This window comes from Heterodontus francisci, chromosome 29 (genome assembly GCF_036365525.1).
Source record: "Heterodontus francisci isolate sHetFra1 chromosome 29, sHetFra1.hap1, whole genome shotgun sequence".
Lineage (NCBI taxonomy): Eukaryota > Metazoa > Chordata > Chondrichthyes > Heterodontiformes > Heterodontidae > Heterodontus > Heterodontus francisci.
In genome coordinates this window covers 5,361,685-5,378,260 of record NC_090399.1, presented here as the reverse complement: position 1 = coordinate 5,378,260, position 16,576 = coordinate 5,361,685, and the positions used below count along the sequence as shown (strand labels likewise).

The window sequence follows — 16,576 nt, the reverse complement described above, 5'->3', positions numbered from 1 at the left end:
GCCTGGACCCTCAAATCCCACTAAATACCAACACTTACCAGTCTCTCACCTTCTAAATAATATTCCGCTTTTCTATCCTTCCTAGCAAAGTGGACAATTTCACAATGCCCCATATTATAATCTGCTACCTTCTTGCCCTCTCACTTAACCCATCTATATCCCTTTACAGACTGTGTCCTCCTTACAGCTTACTTTTCCATCGAGCTTTGTATCATTAGCAAACTTGGAAACATTACACTCAGTCCCCTCATCTAAATCATTGATGCAGATTGTTAAGGCCAAGACACAAGCACTGATCCATATGGGACTTCACTAGTTACAGCCTGTCAACCCAAAACTGACCCCCCCCTCCCCCACCTTAATGCTATCCCCTCTTTTCTTGTTAGCCAATCCTCATTTCGCCCTATTAGCCTGATCCCACGGACCCTAATCTTGTGTAACAACCAAGATTAAATCCCTCCTTCGCCTTCCGTTCTAAGTGAAGAATTCCAGCTTCTCTCAGTTTCTCCACATAACTCACTGACAAAGTAGCAGCTCTGCTCAACAAGTTCTTACGTGGCTAACCAGCTCAGCAGCTGTACTTAACCAACTAAGTAAAAGTCGGGCCACCTGTTTCCCCATACATTCTTCCCGAGTGCATCGATCTGCGCAAGGGGGAAAACCCCTCCCCCGGATAAAGTGGACCAACTGCGAAAGCTGCATAAACATTGGGTGCCAACAGTCACAAAGCAAAAACCAAGGAGGAAGAGAAACTAAAAACATATTAAAAAATGAAACTGAAGCAGCGATGCACGACGCATTTCACACAGCTTACTTCTGTTCCATCGACCAGTTATTAAGTTCTAACAGAGCGAACTAAATTTCAGCAACTTTAGACAGCTTGATTCAGGCTTGAAAACTGGTGCAGAACCGTGCAAATGCAACAAGCCAAAATGCTGGCACCGTCACACTGACTTACTTCCTAGATCCCTCAATAAACGGGCAGTGTTGCATCAGAATTCTTCACTCTGCAATGGGGATTCTTCAATGTTCAGGCTACACACTGCCACCTGTCACCAGGGGATGACACTGGTCAAGAGCAACAGCAAAACAAACCCACACGATAACAGAAGTGCACTTACATATGCTGCCTTTAACAGCTGCGGGACGACCCAGAGTCGTCACAGCCAATTGAGACGCAGTCAGTGTTGCCAGGATAAGGGCTTTGACTATGTAGGACTGAGATGAAGAGAAATTTTTTCAGAGAGTTGTGAATCTTTGGAATACTCGACCTCAGAGTGCAGTGGATGCTCAGTCATTATGTATATTCAACACTGAGATCGACACATTTCTGGACACGAAGGAAATAGAAGGATTGCAGGCATAGGATGGGAAAGTGGAACTAAGGTAGAGCAGCAGTGATCTGATTCAATGGTGGAGGAGACTCAAGGGCTCATCTGGCCTACTCCTACTCCTTATGCTCTTATCAAGGGCTGGTGAGTGCAGAAGCAAAGACTTTCAGGCAGAGTCCCCTGGCATCAGGAAAGACCACCGATAACAGCAGGTTTTAAATGACTGCATGATACACTTGCTTCTTCAGTGCTACTCTGAAACCTGTCTCCCTACAATCTAAATAGGGTGGACTGAACAACACTAGAACTCAGAATAGGCCAGAAACGTAGAAAATAGGAGTAGGCCATTCGGCTCTCCGAGCTTGCACCGCCATTCAACACGATCATGGCTGATCGTCCAAACTCAGTACTCTGTTCCCGCTTTTTCCCTGTATCCCTGGATTCCTTTAGCCCCAAAAGCTATATCTAACTCGTTCTTTAATACATTATGATTTGGCCACAACTGCTTTCTGTGGTAGAGAATTCCACAGGTTCACCAGTCCCTGGGTGAAGAAATCGTTCCTCATGTCGGTCCTAAATGGCTTACCCCTTATCCTTATGATTGTGACCCCTGGTCCTGGACTCCCCCGCCATTGGGAACATCCTTCCTGTATCTATTCTGTCCAGTCCTGTTAGAATTTTGTAGGTTTCTATGAGATCCCCTCTCATTCTTCTAAACTCTAGCAAATACAAGCCTAATCGACACAATCTCTCTTCCTACGTCAGTCCTGGAATCAGTCTGGTAAATCTTCGCTGCACTCCCTCCATAGCAAGAACATCCTTCCTCAGATAAGGAGACCAAAACTGCACACAATACTCCAGATGTGGTACCACCAATGCCTTGTATAATTGCAGCAAGACATCCTTGCTCCTGTACTCAAACCGTCTCGCTATGAAGGCCAACATACCATTTGCCTTTTTAACTGCCTGCTGCACCTCCATACTTTCAGCAACAGGTGCACAAGGACACCCAGGTCTCGCTGCACCTCTCCCTTTCCCAATCTATTGCCATTCAGATAATAATCTGCCTTTCTGTTTTTGCCACAGAAGTGGATAACCTCACATTTATCCACATTATACTGCATCTGCCACATTTGCCCACTCCCTCAACCTGTCCAAATCACAGTGGAGCTTCTCTGTAACCTCCTCACAGCTCACACTCCCACCCAGCTTTGTGTCATCTGCAAAGCCACACGTCAGTGTACATTTATAAACTGTGACCAGTACCAAGTGAAATTAAAAGTATCATTTAACCTTTAGGCAGTAAGTTGAGGGTTCATAAGACACACATGCATTTGAAACTGGGGAAGTGTTACAGTCTCACTTTAAGCCAGTACTTTTAAGATAGGCTTTCCTGCACTCTATCAGTTGGTAGAGACATTACCTTTCAGCACCTCAACATGTCCAAAAATGCTCTGCAGCCACTGAAGTACTTTTTGAAGTGGAGCCACTGGTGTAATGTAGGAAACGCAGCAGCCAATTTGCAGAAAGCAAGCTCCCACAAACAGTAATGATTGCATTTTTGAAAAACAGATGTCGTTTGAGCGATAAAGAGCTCCAGGACTCCAGGCAGAACTCCCCTACCCTTCTTTGAATAATATCACAAGATCCTATACATGCATCCAAAGGGTTAAAGTCTCACCCAAAGACAGCACCTCTGGCAGTGCAGCATTCCCTCAGTACAGTACTGGAGTGTCAGTCCAGATTTATTTTGTGCTCAGGTCTCTGGAGTGGGATGTCAAACTTCTGTTTGCTTTCGCCGCCCCATGACTTCTATAGCAGTTATTGGTTCATGGGATGAGCATGGGTAAAGCCAATATTTATTACCCATCCCTAATTTCCCAAGAGAAGGTGGTGGTGAGCCACTTCTTGAAATGCTGCAATCCATAAGATATAGATACACTGCAGGTGGTGGTGTTCCCAACCATTTGCTGCCCTGTCCTTCTAGGTCATGGGTTTGGAAGGTGCCATTGAAGGAGCCTTGGTGCATTGCTGCAGTGCATCTTGTAGATGGTACACACTGCTGTCACTGTGCGCCAGTGGTGGAGGGAGTGAATGTTTGTAGATGGGGTGCCAATCAAGCGGGCTGCTTTGTCCTGGATGGTGCTGAGCTTCTTGAGTGTTGTTGGAGTTGCACCCATCCAGGCAAGTGGAGAGTATTCCATCAGACTCCTGACTTGTGCCTTGTAAATGGTGGACAGACTTTGGGGAGTCAGGAGGTGAGTTACTTGCTGCAGGATCCCTAGCCTCTTACCTGCTCTCGTAGGCACTATATTCATATGGCTACTCTAGTTCAGTTTCTGGTCTATGGTAGCCCCCCAGGATGTTGATAGTGGGGGATTCAGCAATGGTAATGCCATTGTATATCAAGGGGAGATGGTTAGATTCTCTCTTGTTGGAGATGGTCATTGCCTGGCACTTGTGTGGCACAAATGTTACTTGCTACTTATCAGCCCAAGCCTGGATATTGTCCAGGTCTAGCTGCATTTCTACATGGACTGCTACAGTATCTGAGGAGTCGTGAATGATGCTGAACATTGTGCAATCATCAGTGAACATCCCCACTTCTGACCTTATGACTGAAGGAAGGTCATTGATGAAGCAGCTGAAGATGGTTGGGCCGAGCACACTACCCTGAGGAAGTCATGCAGTGATGTCATGGAGCTGAGATGATTGACCTCCAACAATGACAACCATCTTCTTTTGCGTGAGGTATGACTCCAACCAGTGGAGAGCTTTCCCCCCAGTTCCCATTGACTTCAGTTTTGCTAGGACTCCTTGATGCCATACTCGGTCAAATGCTGCCTTGATGTCAAGGGCAATCACTCTCACCTCATTGAGTTCAGGTCTTTTAACCTCTATGCTGCTGCTGCTATCAACCACTCTGTGTCATAGCGAGTTCCACATTCGCGCCACTCTCTGGCTAAAGAGCTTTCTCCAGAATTCCCAATTGGATTTATTAGCGACTTTCCGATGTTTGTACAATGTAGAAACACAATGGCCAATTTGCACACAGCCAAGTCCCACAAACAGGGAAAGGGTAGGACCCATCAGAGATGTACAGGGGAACTTATGCATGGATAGAGAAGAGGTGGGCAGGTTGATGCAGACGTTGTGCTTGGGGAGGAGGAGTATGAAGTATTGGATAGGGTGAGCATAATGAGAGGGGAAGTGCTTGAGGGTCTGACATCCCTGAAGGTGGATAAATTGCCAGGACCAGATGGTTTGCGTCCCAGGCTGTTAAAGGAAGCCAGAGAGGAAATAGTAGATGTGCTGAGGATCATCTTCAAATCCTCACTAGATACAGGCGAGGTACCAGATGATTGGAGGTCTGCGAACATTATACCATAGTTTAAAAAGGGTGGGAGGGATAAGCCAGGTAATTATAGACCAGTCAGTCTGACCTTGGTGGTGGGTAAATTGTTAAAATCCATTCTGAGTGACAGGATAAACTGTCACTCCGAAATGGATTAATCAGGGAGAGTTGGCATGGAATTGTTAGGGGAAGGTCACGTCTTACTAACTTGATAGTTTTTTGAGGAAGTAACACGAAGAAATGATGAATGTGGTTTACGTGGATTTTACTAACACATCTGACGAGGGCCCACATGGCAGACTGGTCAGTAAATAAAAAGTAAAGCAAACAAAGGGTAGTAGTTGATGGATATTTTTGTGAATGGAAAGAGGTTTCCAGTGGTGTTCCACAGGGCTCAGTGTTGGGTCCCTTGCTGTTTGTGGTTTATATTAATGATTTGGACTTAAATGTGGGAGGCATGATTGGGAAATTTGCTAATGACACAAAAATTGGCTGTGTAATCGATAGTGAAGAGGATAGCTGTAGACTCCAGAATGATATAAATGGTTTGGTTGAGTAGGCAGAAAAGTGGCAAATGGAATTCAATCCAGAGAAGTGTGAGGTGATGCATTTGAGGAGGGAAAATAAAGCGAGGGAATATACAATAAACGGGAGGATATTGAGAGGGGTAGAAGTGAGAGACCTTGGAGTGCATGTCCACAGGTCCCTGAAGGTGGCAGGGCAGGTGGATAAAGTGGTAAAAAAGGCATACAGATTGCTTTCCTGTATTGGTCGAGGTATAGAATACAAAAGCAGGGATGTGATGCTGGAACTGTATATAGCGCTGGTTAGGCCACAACTGGAGTCTTGCGTGCAGTTCTGGTCACCACATTACAGAAAGGACATAATTTCTCTGGAGAGCGCGCAGAGGAGATTTACAAGAATGTTGCCGGTGCTTGAGGGCTGCAGCTATGAGGAAAGATTGAATAGACTGGGGTTGTTTTCCCTGGAATTGAGGTGGCTAGGTGGGGGGGGGGGGGGTGGTGACTTGCTTGAGGTATGCAAAATTATGAAGGGCCGAGAGAGTGGAGGCGAGTTACTAGGAGACATAGATTTAAGATGATTGGTAGAAGGATTAGAGGGGACTTGAGGGGAAACTTTTGCACCCAGAGGATGGAAACCCAGTGGGTTTCTGGAATTCACTGCCTCCACCACCATTCCTGGCAGAGACCCTCAATTCTTTTAAAAGGTACCTGGACATGTACCGAAGTTGCTGTAACCTGTGGGGCTATGGACCAGGTGCTAGAAGGTGGAATTAGTTTGGGTGGCTTATTCTGCCAGTGCGGACATGATGGGCTGAATGACCTCCTTCTGTGCTGTACTTTTTCAATGTTTCTAAACAGCAATGTGATAATGTTTAGATAATCTGTTTTAGTGATGCTGGCTGATGGATAAATATTGGGCGGGACATCGGGTAGAACTCTCATGCTTTTCTTCCAAATAGCATAGAGCATAGAGTCATACAGCACTGAAACAGGCCCTTCGGCCCACTGAGTCTGTGCTGACCAACAACCACCCATTTACACTAATCTTACATTAACCCCATATTCCATACCATATCCCCACCATTCTCCTACCACCTACCTATACTAGGGGCAATTTACAATGGCCAATTTACCTATCGACCTGCAAGTCTTTGGCGGTGGGAGGAAACCGGAGCACCCGGCGGAAACCCGCGCGGTCACAGGGAGAACTTGCAAACTCCACACAGGCAGTACCCAGTACTGAACCCGGGTTGCTGGAGCTGTGAGGCTACGGTGCGAGAGGCGGGATCTTTTATCTCCACCAGAGAGGGCAGGCGACGTGTCGGTTTAACGTCTCATCTAAAAGACCATCGAAATCGGATGTTTCTCTTGGCTAGCCACACTCGGCAGATTAAAAGATGCCTCAATGCAGACTCGAGCAGGATCCCACGCACTATCATCTGCAACACTGTGCTTCAGAATTTTGACGGCTCAACTGTCAAGAGGCTTCACAAGAACAAGATGGCTCCATCTTAAAATGAAAGCTGAGGAAACCAGGAGTGAAACCAGGAAGCATTTCCACACCTCACCCTCACAAGGGGAGTGGAAATCTGGAACGCCCACCTAAAGGTTATGGATACTGGGTCAATTGGAATTCTAAAACTGAGATCAATAGACTTGTTAGGCAAGTGTATAAAGGGATAGGAACAGGAGGGGGCTGAATGGCCTCCAGTGCCTACTCTGTGAATCAATTCGATCGTGGCTGATCTTTATTTGAACTTCATCCACCTGCCATGGTTCCATATGCCTCAATACCCTTGCCCAACAAAAATCTAGAAAACTCAGTTTTGAATTTGTTTTTCATTTATTTGTGGGATGTGGGTGTCACTGGCTAGGCCAGCATTTAGTTCCCATCCCCAATTGCCCAAAAGCTGGTGATGGTGAGCCACCTTCTTGAACAGCCCCAGCAGCGACAGTGAAGGAACTCAATACAGCTCAAAGTCAGGGTGGTCTGTGACTTGGAGAAGAACTTGCAGATTGTAGTGTTCCTCTGCGTCTGCTGTCCTTGTTCTTCTAGGTGTTAAGAGGTCGTGGGTTTGGAAGGTGCTGTCGAAGGAGGCCTAGTGAGTTGCTGCAGTGCATCTTGTACACACTGCTGCCACTGTGCATTGGTGGTAGTGGGAATGGATGTTTCAGCTGGTGGATGGATTGCTTTGTACCAGATGGTGTTGAGTTTCTTGAGTGTTGTTGGAGCTGCATTCATCCAGGCAAGAGGATAGTATTCCATCACACTCGACTTGTGTCTTGCCGACTGTGGACAGGATTTGGGGAGTCAGGTGGTGAGTTAATCCCCGCACAATCCCCAGCCTCTGACCTGCTCTTGTAGCCGCAGTATTTATATGGCTGTTAAGTTTCTGGTCAATGGTAACTCCAGGGTGTTGATGGTGCATATTCCAACATGTGACTCATCAGATAGATTTTATATGAATTACTGCCCGTCTTCTGTTTATCAGTGTCAGAGTGGCTGAGTGGATCTGCCTCAGAATTGGAAGGCTGTGGGATCAAGCCCCACTCCAAAGACCTGGGCACATCTCCGCTGACTCCCCAGTGCAGGACTGAGGGAGCGCTGCACCAACAGAAATGAGATGTCAAACCTGTCTTCACAGCTAGATGTAAAAGACCCGATGGCATTACTGCAAGAGAGAACAAGGGAGTTTTCTTCCTGAAGAAGGATCACTGACCTGAAACGTTAACTCTGCTTCTCTCTGCACAGATGCTGTCAGACCTGAGTATTTCCAGCATTTCTTGTTTTTAATTTCAGATTTCCAGCATCTGCAGTATTTTGCTTTTATTATATAGGGGAGCTTTCTTTGTTGCCCTGGTCAATATTTATTCCTCAACCAACACCTAAAACAGATTCCAGGACTTTGTTTTCATTTCAGATTTCCAGCATCTGCAGTATTTTGCTTTTATTTTAGTGTTTAATTCACTGCCACCTCTCTTCCAGAAATGCCTACTTTGAAGTTTTGCTCTTCTCTCCGACAGGAATTTCCGTTTGTCTCCGTTACCCTGTTCACCTTCACTGTTTTCTATTGCCCTCCTGGTGTTTGATAAGGTGTCTACCAAAGTTCGTTTTCACAGCCATGTCTCTTTCCTCAGCAATTGTCTCCAGTTCTGACTTATTCCACATGAATTCCAACTGAAGTTCCATCCTTCGTGTTTTAAATCCATCCAGGATTACAGGCATCTTCGAGACATAGAACGTTCCTTGGTCTGCTGCTCTCGCCGCATCCGGAGATCCACACTCAGTGCCATGTGTCGCCACATGTACACACTGGACCTCTCTCTCCACAAGCACCATCTCACCTTATCTCAAAGCTGTTCTGCACTGCAGTTTCATTTCATCCTTTGTCTTAAACGATGCACTAACAAAAACCTTTTTCTCTTCCTTTCAGGTGTTAAGGAACGCAAGCTCCAGCAGCTGATGGGGACGATTGACCCCCTCCAGATCCTTCTTCCCCTTTACCTCCCTCTGACCCCACCCCTTCTCCTAATCTGACCCCTTGCCATGTATTCACAATACCCTCTCACCTTCCCATCTCTGCCGCTGAACGATCTGTACTTAACAAAGGACTCCGTTTTATCCCCTTATGCCCCCACTTCAATGAATTTTGCGCTTGGAATGATCTTGAGCTCTTCTTCTGTCATCTTCGCCTCCGGGCTCACTTCTTTGACCAGGAGTCCTCCCCCTAACCAGTGGACCCTTTCACCCACCTCCAGTATTCTTCCTCCACCTGGACCCCTCTTTTTGGCCTCTTACGCACTCTTGATCTCTTCACCGAAAACTGTCAGCGTGACATCTCAATTTCTCTGCTCCCCTCACTTAATCTAACCTGACTGCCTCTGCACTTGCTACACTCAGTTCTCTCAGGTCTAACCCCGACATTGTGAACAAACCTGCTGATAAGGGGCTGCTGTTGTTGTCTGGTGTACCAACCTCCAACTCGCAGAGGCTGAGCGCCAACTCTCAGACACTTCTTCCTACCTCCCCCTGGACCATGACCCCACCACCGAACATCAAGCCACTGTCTCCAGGACTGTCACTGACCTCATTTCTCCAGAAATCTGTTATCTGCAGCTTCCAACCTCAGTCTCACAACCCTGGACAGCCCGCTTCTACCTTCTTCCTAAAATCCACAAACAGGACTGTCCTGGTAGACCCATAGTTTCTGCCTGTTGCTGCCGCACTGAACTTATTTCTTCCTATCTTCCCACCCTAGTTCTCACGCTAACATTTCTGTCTTTGGCCTGCTCCAGTGTTCCAGTGAACATCAATGGAAGCTCGAGAAGCAGCACCTGATCTTTCGATTAGGCACTCTACAGCCCTGTGGACTGAACACTGATTTCAATAACTTCAGAGCATAACTGGCCTTTTTTATATATTTTATTTTTGAAACATATGCCTGCTCTTCATGTTCATGCTCATTATTCTGCAACTAACACTCTCTCTGGACTAATGCTTTGTCCTTCACCACAAGCATTAACACACTCTTTGCCTTTGTCCCAGCACAGCTTTGTTATTTAATCTCTCCTGCCCTCTGCCCTATTAAACATCTTCCCCTTTGTTCTCTCCCCCACCCATCTCCCCTTCACTTGTTTAAAACCTAATTCATTTCTAACCTTTGCCAGTTCTGATGAAAGGTCACAGACCTGAAACGTTAACTGTTTCTCTCTCCACAGATACTGCCGGACCTGAGTATTTCCATCACTTTTTATTTTGATTTTAAGGCTCATAATGTAGGGGGCAACATATTAGCATGGATAGAAAATTGGCAGGCTGGCAGAAAACAGAGTATGCAGGGGCAGCACAGCAGCGCAGTGGTTAGCACCGCAGCCTCACAGCTCCAGCGACCCGGGTTCAATTCTGGGTACTGCGTACTGCGGAGTTTGCAAGTTCTCCCTGTGACTGTGTGGGTTTTCGCTGGGTGCTCCGGTTTCCTCCCACAGCCAAAGACTTGCAGGTTGATAGGTAAATTGGCCATTATAAATTGCCCCTAGTACAGGTAGGTGGTAGGGGAATATAGGGAAGGTGGGGATGTGGTAGGAATATGGGATTAGTGTAGGATTAGTATAAAATGAGTGGTTGAAGGTCGGCACAGACTCGGTGGGCTAAAGGGCCTGTTTCAGTGCTGTATCTCTAAAATAAATTTTTTAAATGGGTCCTTTTTCTGATTGGCAGGATGTGATGAGGTGATGTAGGGGTCTGTACTGGGGCCTCAATCTTTTACAATTTATATCAATGACTTAGACGAAGGGAGCGATGGCACAGTAGCTAAATTTGCAGACGACACAAAGATAGGTAGGAAAGTATGTTGTGAAGAGGACATAAGGAGGTTGCAGACCAATATAGATAGGTAGAGTGGGCAAACATCTGGCAGATGGAGCATAATGTGGGAAAGTGTGAAGTTGTTCACTTTGGTAGGAAGAATAAAAAAAAAAAGCAGAGTATTACGTAGAGATGACAGCAGAATTCCAAGATACAGTACTCTAGTGCACGAGTCACAAAAAGTTATTATGCTGGTACAGCAAGTAATAAAGGCTAATGGAATGCTATCCTTTATAACGAGAGGAATTGAAAATAAAAGTAAGGATTTTATGCTTCAGTTATATAGGGCGTTGAATACTGTGTACAGTTTTGGTCTCCTTATTTAAGGATGGATGTATATGCATTGGAGGCAGTTCAAAAGAGGTTTACCAGATTTATACCTGGACTGAGCAGCTTGTCTTATGAGGAAAGGTTGGACAGACTGGACTTGTTTTCACTAGAGTTTAGAAAACTGAACGGAGACTTGATTGAAGGATATAAGATCCTGAATTGACTTGACAAGGTAGATGTGGAAAGGATGTTTCCTCTTGTGGGGAGTCCAAAACTAGGGGGCACTGTTTGAAAATTAGGGGTCACCCTTTTAGGACAGAGATGAGGAGAATTTATTTCTCTGAGGGTTGTGTTCTCTTTGGAACTCTCTGCCTCAGAAAAAGTAGGAGCTCATGGTGTAGGGGGTACCACAAGCTGGTGGAGGTTGGAACACTGAATATTTTTAAGGTGGTGGAAGATAGATTCTTGTTCAGCAAGGGAATCAAAGGTTATCGGGGGGAGATGAGAGTGTAGAATGAGACACAAACAGATCAGCCATGATCTTACTGAATGGCTGAGCAAGCTCAAGGGGCCACATTTTGCTCCTAAGTTGGATGTTCATAGTCCCTATAACATTTCTAAGTCTTCATCCCTCTTTGCAGTGAAATGCCTGGCCTCCACTTTCACCCACCCCTGCGCAGCCACGACCAGTCGCTCACTAGTTGTGGGTGTGAATGTGGAACTTACTGATCTGTGACAGTGTGCAGGAAACAGACAAATACTGATCTTCATCACTGCACATTCTATAAATACTCAATTGAATGCTGTGGTCCCAAAAATAACTGAGGTTCTGATGAATGATCATCGACTTGAAACATGAACTCTGTCCCTCTCTGCACAGATGCTGTCAGACCTACTGAGTATTTCCAGCACTTTTTATTTTGAATGAGATTCACCGATTGTATCAGAATTTAAAATGCATAAAATTTCTCAATTTCAATCACATATAGAAAGGTCAAAAAAAAAAAATCAATGTACACCCTGATCCAGCTGTTTCACACTTAGTTCCGATAGACAGGCTTGGTGGCCATCAATCACATCTGGGCCATGTAATGAATGCTCCTTCAACAACAACACTGCATTTATACAGCGCTTTCAGGCACTTCATATGAGCGTTACCAAACAAAATTTAACACTGATCCACGTAAGGAGATATTAGAACAGGTGATCAAAAGCTTGGTCAAAGAGGTCAGCTTTTAAGGAGTATCAAAGTTGGAAAGAGAGGTGGAAAGGTTTAGGGAAGGAATTCCTGAGCTTAGGGTCCAGGAGCTGAAGGCACTGCTGCTAATGGAGCAATTTAAATTGAGGATGTACAAGAGGCCAGATCTGGAGGAGTGCAGATAGTTGGCAGGGTTGTAGGGCTTCACCCTTCATTTGTTTTACTCCGTGTTGGTGCGGCAGATTCCTCGTACAGGGTAGAGGAAGCGCAACACTTCAGATAACAAATCACACCTCGGGCATTCAGATGTTTAAATTGAAAGCTTATTTGTGGCAAAAACTGCTAAATTCCACAGAGGGTGAACGTGTAGAAACAAACGGGTCCAACTGAGGCTCTTGTGGGAAATCCAATCAGGATACTTGAAGAAATAGGAAGTGTTCCGGAGAAAAGGAGGTTCCATTTTATTGCAAAACTATTGGTTTTCCTAACCACTAGCTCCCATTCACACCCTCAATAAAACTCAACCCACTGCCAAATCTCATTTTGACACAAAAAAGGTTCAGTTTTACACTGCAGCTTGTTTGTTGAAAGTATCAGCGTCTTATGGTTAACTTATTAACTACAGGAAATCTGCTGTGTACGTGTTTATTTTGCAAGCGCTGATCTTTGTCTTTAAGCGACCCGACTGCCCTCGTAGATGGACATGAAAGATTTACACACCTACTATTTGCATCTTTGAGGTCCTACTTTTGAAATTCTTTCCTTGTTCCCTAAAATCAATCTGCGGGACTGAATCACAGAATTGTTAGTGTCCACATTGGCTCTCCGAATGAGTAATTCACCTCATGCCATTTCCCCGCCTTCTCCCCGTAACCCTGCACATTCTTCCATTCCACAGGACAGTCTAATACCCTTTTGAATGCTTCAATTGAACCTGTCTCCACCACGCTCTCCTGCAGCTCACTCTAGACCGTAACCACGCGCTGTGTGAAAAAGTTTTTCCTCATGTCACTTTTGCTTCTTTTGCCAATCACTTGAAATCTGTGCCCTCTCCTTCTCGATCCTTTCGCAAGTGGGAACAGTTTCTCCTTATCCACTCTGTCCAGACCCCTCATGATTTTGAACACCTCTATCAAATCTCCTCTCAGCCTTCTCTTCTGCAAGGAAAACACCTTCAGTTGCCTTCATAACTGAAGTTGCTCATCCCTGGTATCATTCTCGTGTATCATCCCTCTTTCTAACCATGTCCTTAGGCAGCAACTGTGCTTAACATATTCAAATTTAAAAATGAGAGAGTAGGTAATCCAGTGACTTCCCAGGGAGGGAGAAACCCCTTTACCATCAAGGACTGGGGCTCCAGCTTAGACATTCACAACTAGGACAGTGCAATCACAGAGAGAGGTGAGGGAGCAAGATCAACAGAGAATGAAGGAATGGGGAACCCCGGCACCCCCTGCACACCCCCCATCCCCCATAATAGGAAGCAAGGGATGAGAGGACCCGAGAGAGCGTAAGAGGAGCTTCAGTACCCCCCCATCACCCCTCTCCAACCACCACCCCCCGCCCCCACAACCCTGTCCCAAGAGGGAATTCAAGACAGGGAGGGTGGCCCCAAAAGAAAGCACAAGAGGACACAGTAGGCGCTAGCCAGTGGGAGGGAGAGGCACCAGGAGCCAACGAGTGCAGGGGGGGGGGTTGGGGCAACAAGACAGACAGCTCTCAACAGATCACCTTGCTGGGCAGATACAGCAATTTATTTATTTAGAGATACAGCACTGAAACAGGTCCTTCGGCCCACCGAGTCTGTGCCGACCATCAACCACCCATTTATACTAATGCTACATTAATCCCATATTCCCTACCACATCCCCACCATTCTCCTACCACCTACCTACACTCGCGGCAACTTACAATGGCCAATTTACCTAACAACCTGCAAGTCTTTGGCTGTGGGAGGAAACCGGAGCACCCGGCAGAAACCCACACAGTCACAGGGAGAACTTGCAAACTCCGCACAGGCAGCACCCAGTCCTAAACCCAGGTCACTGGAGCAGTGCTAACCACTGCGCCACCCCTAAATGGAGCAAGGCTACACAAAATCAGGTCAATCTTTATTTTGAAAAAAAAAGAGTATAAAATAGGCATGGGGAATTAAGTTGGACTTTCACCAAAGACATTGCACTCCTAATCTAGTGGATGTGGAGATTGAAAGAGAAAGCGGTTCGCGTTCCTCTGTATTAGATTCTCAGCACAGAAGTAAGTCTGCACCAACAGACTGCACAAGAATCATGTCTTCAAAAACAGCCAACAGAATATATTCCCTCTACTAAATGGTTAGTTCAGAACAAGTCTGGACAAAGTCCCTGAATATTCCATTAATCTAACATTGTCACACACACAGGAAATTAAAAGACCAATTATACAGGAGAGTATCAGAATGACAAGAGATTACCACATGAAAAGTTTCCATCACATCCACACTCCCTTCAGAACAGGTATATTTTGCACAAGCAAAACCACCTCAGTATGTCAATCGCACAAACGGTCCAAATGTTTTTTTTTCAAGAGGGTGCCAGAAATACAGGTGTCCTGCCTCTGCTAAAATCTCACATTAGGGGCCTGACACCAATTTGTGCAGTGTTGCCAGGGTAAAAGACCAGGCACAGGACAATATTTAAAATGCCCAGAGGAATGTATTCTTTAATACAACAAAACTACATTTAGCCTTTTAAAAAAATTATTGCAGAAACAAAGGTCAAGTCTTCTGCAGGTTTAGAATCATAGAAAAATAGGAGGAGTAGGCCATTCGGCCCTTCGAGCCTGCACCGCCATTCAATATGATCATGGCTGATCATCCAAACTCAGTACCCTGTTCCCGCTTTCTCCCCGTATCCCTTGTTCCCTTTAGCCCAAAGAACTATATTTACCTCTTGAATATATTTAATGATTTGGCCTCAACTGCTTTCCGTGGTAGAGAATTCCACAGGTTCACCACTCTCTGGGTGAAGAAATCCCTCCTCATCTAAGTCATAAATGGTCGACCCCTTATCCTTAGACTGTGACCCCTGGTCCTGGACTTCCCCAACATCAGGAACATCCTTCCTGCATCTAGTCTGTCCAGTCCTGTTAGAATTTTGTAACTTTCTATGAGATCCCCTCTCATTCTTCCAAACCCCTGCGATTACAAGCCTAATCGACCCAATCTCTCTTCATACATCAGTCCTGCCATCCCAGGAATCAGTCTGGTGAACCTTCGCTGTACTCCCTCTATAGCAAGAATATCCTTCCTCAGATAAGGAGACCAAAACTGCACACAATATTCCAGATGTGGTCTCACAGAGGCCTTATATAATTGCAGCAAGACATCCTTGCTCCTGTACTCCAATCCTCTCGCTATGAAGGCCAACATACCAATTGCCTTCTTAACTGCACCTGCATGCTTACTTTCAGCGAACAGGAATCGCTGCACCTCCCCCTTTCCCAATCTAATCGCCATTCAGATAATAATCTGCCTTTCTGTTTTTGCCACCAAAGTGGATAACCCCACATTTATCCACATTATACCACATCTGCCATGTATCTGCCCACTCACTCAACCTGTCCAAATCACACTGGAGCTTCTCTGCATCCTCCTCACCGCTCTCACTCCCACCCAGCTTTGTGCTGTCTGCAAACTTGGATATATTACATTTAAATCCCTCATCTATATTAATATATATTGTGAATAGCTGGGGTCCTAGCACTGATCCTTGCAGTACCCCACTCGTCACTGCCTGCCACTCGGAAAAAGACCCGTTTATTCCTACTCTTCGTTTCCTGTTCTCAACCAGTTCTTTATCCATGTCAGTACCTCACCCCCAATCCCATGTGCTTTAATTTTGCATGCTAATCTCTTATATGGGTCCTAAAAGCCTTCGGAAAGTCCAAATACACCACATCGACTGGTTCTCCCTTATCTATTCTACTAGTTACATCATTTGCCTAGCAGCCAGTTCGGTTGAAATAAAAAGCTACAGGTGTTGAAATGGGCCTACCAAAGCAAGAATGTTAGCTTAAATGAATTTTCCAACACAAATTAAATGACATTTAATTAGCTCAGTAGGCGGGGGTGGAGTGGGGGGGGGGGAATAAGAGGACAGATTGTGTATTTAGCTGAGCACTGAAATTGAATAGCTTCACTTATGGCGCTGGTGCAAATATTTAAGACCGGATAAAAAACAAACAATTAAAAAGGAGCCATACAAGTTTAACTTGCTTGGTAAACAGCTTACAAATGAGATACAAGGGTTCCATCAGAAATTTTAACAGAAACTCAATATTACTCTGAACACTTGTATGTACTGATGTGTGTCTGCCGTAGCTCAGTAGGTAGCACTCTCACGTCCGAGTCGAGTACTGTGTACTCGAATTCCACTCCAGAGATTGGAGCATAAAAATCCAATGCCAGTACCGAGGGAGTGCTGCACTGTCAGAGGTGCTGTCTTTCGGATCAGACGTTAAATCAAGGCACTGTCTGCCCTCTCAGGTGGGTGT

The 16,576-nt window shown here is 45.5% G+C and overlaps 1 protein-coding gene across 2 annotated transcripts in view; it reads right to left on the bottom strand.

Moving 5' to 3' along the window:
- The window catches only part of atf6b (activating transcription factor 6 beta), a 122,133-nt gene that overhangs the window by 93,193 nt on the left and 12,364 nt on the right, over positions 1-16,576 (bottom strand). Inside the window, exon 1 of one of the 2 annotated variants that reach the window (XM_068009382.1) lies at positions 959-1,087. The exons of the other annotated variant lie outside the window; for it this stretch is intronic. The gene's annotated coding sequence lies outside the window, so the exon portion shown is untranslated. Of the gene's footprint in view, positions 1-958; positions 1,088-16,576 lie in introns of those variants that run through there. 2 annotated transcript variants of the gene reach the window in all.